This window comes from Arvicanthis niloticus, chromosome 3 (assembly GCF_011762505.2).
Source record: "Arvicanthis niloticus isolate mArvNil1 chromosome 3, mArvNil1.pat.X, whole genome shotgun sequence".
NCBI lineage: Eukaryota > Metazoa > Chordata > Mammalia > Rodentia > Muridae > Arvicanthis > Arvicanthis niloticus.
This window is the reverse complement of record NC_047660.1, coordinates 19283030-19289881: the sequence shown is the minus strand read 5'-3', so window position 1 is coordinate 19289881 and position 6852 is coordinate 19283030. Positions and strand designations below refer to the sequence as shown.

The following is a 6852-nucleotide window of genomic DNA, read 5'->3' as shown; positions in this document are numbered from 1 at the left end:
ACCTAGCATGAGATTCCTCAGCACCAGTGGGGAGATGGCTAGAGAAGTATCTTGGACAAACAAGCAGACCACACGCCAAGACAGACAGGAAGTAACTTCAGCTTGAATTCAGTAGGAATAGAGGTAAAAACATGAGGTTGGAACCCAGTTCCTCAGGAGCCCTTGTTTTTTCCGATGACTGATATGCCCTGCAGAAGGACACTGGCATCTCTGTGGCATCCTACAGAGAGAAGCTTGTGAGCAAAGAGGAAAGCAGGGGTATCCATATAAATTGCCCGGTGTTGCATCCATCCTCTACTGGGTTAGTCTAAAATCATTTGCCATTATGACTCCTTCCTTCTTTCCTTCCTTCCTTCCTTCCTTCCTTCCTTCCTTCCTTTCTTCCTTCCTTCCTCTTAAAAGTATCAGGAGAGAAAGTTTATAAACATTTTAATATAAATGTGGATTTTGGGGTAAGTACAATTTAATAGTAATTTCCTTTCAAGAAACTCTAGATAATCCTGTGCCTCTGGCCGAGGAACTTGTTCTTTGTGTCACGCCTCACGGGGAAGACACTGCTGCCAAATTCCTTTACACAGATCCCCAAAGAATGTGTTTGCCTTTGAGAGTGTGTTTGCTAGGCCCTGTCAAGTTTGGCTGTGGAGGGCGGGGTCTGCACACAGGGCAAGCAGCATACCTTTCTGGGGAGACCCAGGAAGCTGCTCTGCCAACCAAAGGGCAGAACTTGAGGACCTCAGGTGGAACAAGAGAATTTGTTTACTGGGGTTAGGAATTTGCCCGGAGGTAGCTGGAACAATTTTCTCCTTCCCGCCCTCATTCTCCCCCTCTCCCCAGCCCCCTCTCTTTTTGTATGTAAATGGTAGTTTGTTATTATTTTATAATAAGTTCCTTTCCATTAGAAAATGACCCCTTTGCAGTCACATGTCTTCACTGATTGTTCTTTGACTGTGATACCTTTAAATCCTCACATAATAATTTTACATATTTACCGGCATACAGAATGACATTTCAGGTATGGTGATCACACCAGGGGACTTGGTATAATTTATAATCTCAAATACTTATAATTTCTTGTGTCGGGTGCATTTAAAAAATCACCTCTACTGTTTTGAAACATTGGTATTGAAATATTGTTAAATAAATGCAGCCAACTGCAGTTCTGTGATGAAGTGAGATGGTTCTCTTTTCTTCTGCTCTCTGGCGTACTAGAAGAACACCCATAAAAATCAGTTTTCCCAGGGCTCTGCTGAGAGGCTGAAGAGAAAGGCATGTGTCAAGCTCCTCTTTGGATTCTACAATGTTATTTCATCACCATCAAATATCATATTTATTACGAGCTACCTCACGCAGCAGATTCTATGCTATTTCTAAACTATAGCAAGACAGAAGTGGTTCTGTTGGAGCCTGATGGGAATTACTTTTACTGTAAGACAGGTGTTTTCTCTGTAATCTTTAACAGTCACAGAATTTACTTTAACAGATACAAAATGGGCTTTATTTGGGAAAGGAAAGGCAGGGAAGAAACTCATGTTTTTAGGCAGTAGCTGTCTGAGGATAATACATTTTATAGGTGTCTTACTCTAGAGTTCAAGACGGAAATCAGAGTGTAGTCGCCCTCATTTCTGTGGGCCTCATTTTAATGGGTCAGGAGTGGTGGCTTACACGAAGCCAGAGAATGTATGAAGATAATACTTGATCCTGTAATATGAGCATATGAATTTGAAAACTTTCCCCGTAGTTCACTGCTTGCCATTCAGACCTCTGTGGTTTCTCTCTTAATGATGGGGGTCTAGTTACAACACTTATCAAACGCTCATAAGGAAATAAATTTATAGAGTGAAGAAATATGTATTGAACTTTATTCCTCTGTGTGCACCATTACCTAGTTGATGGTCAGGAACTCTGGGAAAACAATGTCGAATGAAGTGGGTAGACGCTCATGTGATGTAATACTGGGATGCTTTCTGTAAGCATCAGACATTTGTCTCTGAGTGAAAGGGCATTCAATTCATTTTCCTGGGCACATGCCCTATCTCTCGGTGGTTGGGCACAATGGTTTGAGCCACTGAACTTCACCAAGAGTCTCAGAGTAGAGAAGTTCAGAGTCCATTAATTTTGCTCAGGAGGCCTTGCGGTTGTGGTTACCAGGTTCTTCAGATGCATGTTGTTGCATGAACAGAGATCAAACGTGTCCTTTCCCCAGCCTCTCTCTCTCCACAGGGCTGGCCATGGGTGTGTGTAGACTCACTCCCTGTTTCTGTGTTGCAGAATCATAGTTAGACTGGATAGACAAGTCAGGTGATGTGACCCATCCAAGGGGAGGGAGATCCGAGCACTGGTGGGAACCTGAGGGTTGACTCTTCAACACAGAGAGTATGAATGTCTGACTGAAAAGGCTTCTCACATAGGAGCACTGTGCAAGAGGAAGCAGAACAATCAGAACAGCAGGAGGAGGAGCAGAGAAATGTCAAGGAGCAGACAGCCCCTCCCTTGAATGTTTGCCTGCTCTGAAACTCTAGCTATATTTATTAGAGCTTCTGAAAGCTTGGGTTTTCTTTTACTCCTGGGAACTGGAAAAGATGATAGTGTTTTACAATGTTGGTGTGAGATGCCCTGAGTCTGTAATCCTGGCAAAGAGGAGGATGAGGCAGAGCACAGCAAATTTGAAGCCATCCTAGACTACATAGGGAAATGCTTCCAAAAAAAAAAAAAAAAAGAAAAGAAAAAAAGAAAGAAAGAAAAGAAAGATAGAAAGGAAGGAAGGAAGGAAGGAAGGAAGGAAGGAAGGAAGGGAAGGAAGAGAAAAGTCGAGGGATGAAATTGGATAAGGAGTAAGTGTCTAGAAGCTCACTGACATAGTGCACAATACAGAGGAATCCCATAATTTTGAATGGACAGTAATTTCATTTCCACACAAAGTTAATAAATCCTGTTTAAGTCTCCTGGACCATTCAGAAGTTCGGTATTACTGCTCATAAAATGAACTATTTGCTAAATCCTTCTGCCTCTTTTCTTCTTTAACATTCTTGTTGAACAAGAAGGGAGAGAAAAGCAAGAGACAAGTCTTCCCAATAGGACTGGTAGACACGAGGTCTGGTTGGCACAGACCAAGAGGTAAGTAGGGGTCGCTGTGGCTGCGGGAGGACTTTCTGTTATGCTCACTGGGTTCCTTGTTGTCCACTGCTGCTTCACGAAAGAGTGGCAGAGCTGAGATGCCTTTGCATAAGGCCAGCATACCACAACATAAAGTATTTTCTATCTAACCTTTAAGAAAAACATTTCAGATCTCTGGCTGAGTTGCACGTGAGGAGTCACAGGCTTCTTGTCTGATGCTGCCATATTAACTGCTGTCTCATTTGTGCGGAAAGTCAACGTGTGGTAAGTCTTACTCTCTATTGTTAGATGGGAAGGTTTCTTGAATCTCCAGGGATGGGTAGGAAGTATTCCATAAGATTTTTTTTTTTTTTTTAAGTAACTGTCATGTTTTAAACACATGAGAGTTTTTGAATCCCAAGTTGTTATGTCATTCATGCAATACTTGTGCCCCTGGAATCCATATTAAACTCTGGATGTGATGATGTCATCTATAATCCCAGCATTCCTTGGGAGTCAGGAGGCACAGACAGGAGAGGAGCCTGGTCCCTTGCCGGCTAGCTAGTGTGGATAAATATTCTTGAGTCTTTTTAGCCTGACTTCACCATCTCTAGATCTGGTGTTAGTAGTAGAACTGATAAAAGTTAAGTGTTGTTTTTATGAAAGACACAGGAATCTAAGCATATATAATCTTCCCAAATAACTTGATTATTAAGTAGACAGAAGGCAACATGGAAGTCAACGGTGAAAATGCTGAAAACATAAGAAGACTTTAAAGGAGCATGGGATGCATGAAATTAAAAAAGTGTGTTGATGCTGGGAAGATAGTTACATAGATGAAGGCACTGACCACATAAACCTGAGGGCTAGAATTAGGCCCTTGGAATCCACATTAAACTCTGGATATGACAGAGTCATCGATAATCCCAGCATTCCTTAGGTAGTTGGGAGGCACAGACAGGAGAGGAGCCTGGAGTCTTGCAGGCTAGCTAGTGTGGAGCACAAGCTGCAGCCTGAGAAATCTCTCTGCCTCAGCAAGCTGGAAGAGGAGAAATATCTGGAAAACAGGCTTCTGATTTCCATGGGCATACGGAGGCAGGTGTGTTTGGGTGCGCGCACACACACACACACACACACACACACACACTACGACTCTTCAATTATTGAATCCAACTATTTTTTAATAGCATTTAGATATAACTAGTAAAGGAAGAATGGTTACACTCTTGCTTGGGAGAAATGGTGTAAAAAGAAGAAAGGATGAAAAGGTGTGCCAATATCAAAACATCTAAAAATCACACAATTAGAGAATTGAAATCACCACAAACATGATCCTTTTGTTATAAAGAATGGTTCACTATTTTCCAATAACACTTGGAGATTTGAAAAAGTCCAGAAATATCTGGAAAATAGAATTGGATTCATTCATTTATTTGATTATATGAAGCACAGGGACAGGAGACATGTTGCAGATGAGTTTTGAGGAGGATTGTGAACAAAGGAAGAAGTGGGCAGGAGGGGCAGGCATGGTGAGCTGAGGGTGTCACACACTGCCACTGCGTGTGGGCAGGGAGCCAGGTCACAGGTCTCAGACATCAGATGACTCGGGTGGTTTGAGAGAATGTGTGTGAAGTAAAGGAAAATTGCAGCAGAAACACAGCAGGAGACAAGAGGTTACGGGAGCCGCATTTCTCTAGTCAGTGAAGCCTGGGACACTAAGAAAGACACAGTCCTTGGCTTCAGTGTCCTTTCTAGTGGCTTCTTTGCTTTTTCCTCATTTGCCCTAGGTAATACAACCAAACACATTCAACCAACCAACCTAACAAACAAACCAACCAAACAATCAAACAAACAAAATAAGAAACAAAAACCCAAACCGTAAAAAAAAAAAAAAAAAAAAAAAACAATAAAAAAATAAAAACAGTCTCTGAGAACCGGCTAGGTCCAGCTAAAGTAGGACTCAAAGATAAATAAACTCAAATCCACTGCAAGTTGATTACATTCTGACAGGAAACACAGGTACAAAGAACATTTTCAACATGTGTGTGTGTGTGTGTGTGTGTGTGTGACTAGGTGTAATTGTCTGATATAGGTAGAAGTCTCTATATACTATTGTGTTAAGAATGTATAAATATAATTTGTGTGTATAAATGGAAGTATGTACATGTATGTGCTTATATAACACATCCAAATTATCATAGCTTATGTAGTATGTTTCCCCAAGACTCGCAAACTATAATTGTAGCCTCTTACGTGGTTTTGAGTATGAACTTTAGAAGCAATCATTAATTATGCCATCTATTTTAACTTAAAGGTGAAAGAAAGTGTTTGTTTTATATTGATTCGGCTCACTAAAATTATGTGCATTTTGTACTTTTATTTACTTAAGATGTTTATATCTTTAACTTATGAAAATTGATGAATTGTAGAGAGTTTGGAAATACATGAAAACAAGATACACTTTGTCAACTGGATAGTGACTCCTCGGAAGATGTCTACATTGGAATCCCGGAGCTTGTAAATGTGCTATTTTGATTGCCAAAAGAGACCTTTGCAAATGCGATTGAAGCAGTGAGAATGAGATGAGGTGATCACTCTGGACTGTCATGATGGACCCACCTTTATCCCAAGCATCCTCCTAAGAGGGAGGCAAGAGGACCACCATCAGTAGCAAGAGCTGTGATAACAAATAGAGGGTGGAATGATACCTGGAAGACAACATTGACAAAAGGATGTAAATGGTCTCCAGGAATGAGAAAAGGCAAAGGCACCTCTCCCCTTTGATGCCTGCAGAAGAATCTAATCCGGCTAACATCTGAACATTAGCTCACGAAACTAATTTTTAGACATCTGGCCTCCAGATTGTAGGAGAATAATGTGTATTGCTATGAATTTGTGGTTATCCATTATGGGCACGATGGGGAACCAAAGCAACGGGTAAATTATGAGAGGAGGTAAAATAAATTTCAAGGAGGAAATGCAACTGCAACTGCACACCAGTGGTATTGGAGCACTGGAGAAAGAAAAGAAAAGAAAATTCTAAGTAGAGAGGAATGCCAAGACAACCAAGCAGAAGTCATTCTAAATACCCAGTTGTCATCTAAGAGAAATTAATTATGCAATATTTATTGATTGGTGCACTCCATGTAGACTTCTTTTATTTTATTTTCTTAAAATCCTCTTTCAGCCAAAGGTCACTATTAGTTTTTTATAATGCTATCAGTATGCTCCAGAGACTAACTCTTGAGATGATGTTCGTGCACCTTTGAAAATCTAAATTTAATCATAGCATAGACGAGTTATTCCATTTACTAACAGTGTTGTAGGAAAATAATGTTCTTATGTTCTTGGTCATTTTGTGTTCTCTTCATGTATGAACTGAGTGCATTAGTATTTCACTACGGGTTAAATTTTAAATGGGGCCTATTTTAAGTTTGTTTGTTTGTTTGTTTGTTTATTGAAATAGAGTCTCATCGTGTACCTTTGGCTAGCCTGGAACTCACTATATGGAATAGGCTGGCTTCAAACTCACAGAAGTCTGCTTGCCTCTGCTTCCCAAGTGCTGGGACTAGGTCATGAGAGTAAAGGCTTGCACGACCATGCCCAGCCTTAGTGCTTTTTTCTTGTTAACATAGTTGACACCCAGAATGATTCACAGGAGGAAAGCAGTATTTTATTATTGCTGTTTCACAGATGAGAACACCAAGAGAAGAGGTGTCAAACAACTGCGTAAAAGTTAACTCAGGCAGCCATTGTCTG

The 6852-nt window shown here is 40.7% G+C and overlaps 1 long non-coding RNA gene across 1 annotated transcript; it reads left to right on the top strand.

Annotated features, from left to right (window-relative positions):
* Positions 1 to 2705: 2705 nt before the first annotated feature.
* On the top strand, positions 2706 to 6573 carry LOC117705567 (uncharacterized). Its single transcript, XR_004606439.2, has 3 exons — positions 2706 to 3114; positions 3285 to 3378; positions 5523 to 6573. It is a non-coding gene; the product is annotated as an uncharacterized LOC117705567 (long non-coding RNA).
* Positions 6574 to 6852: the final 279 nt, after the last annotated feature.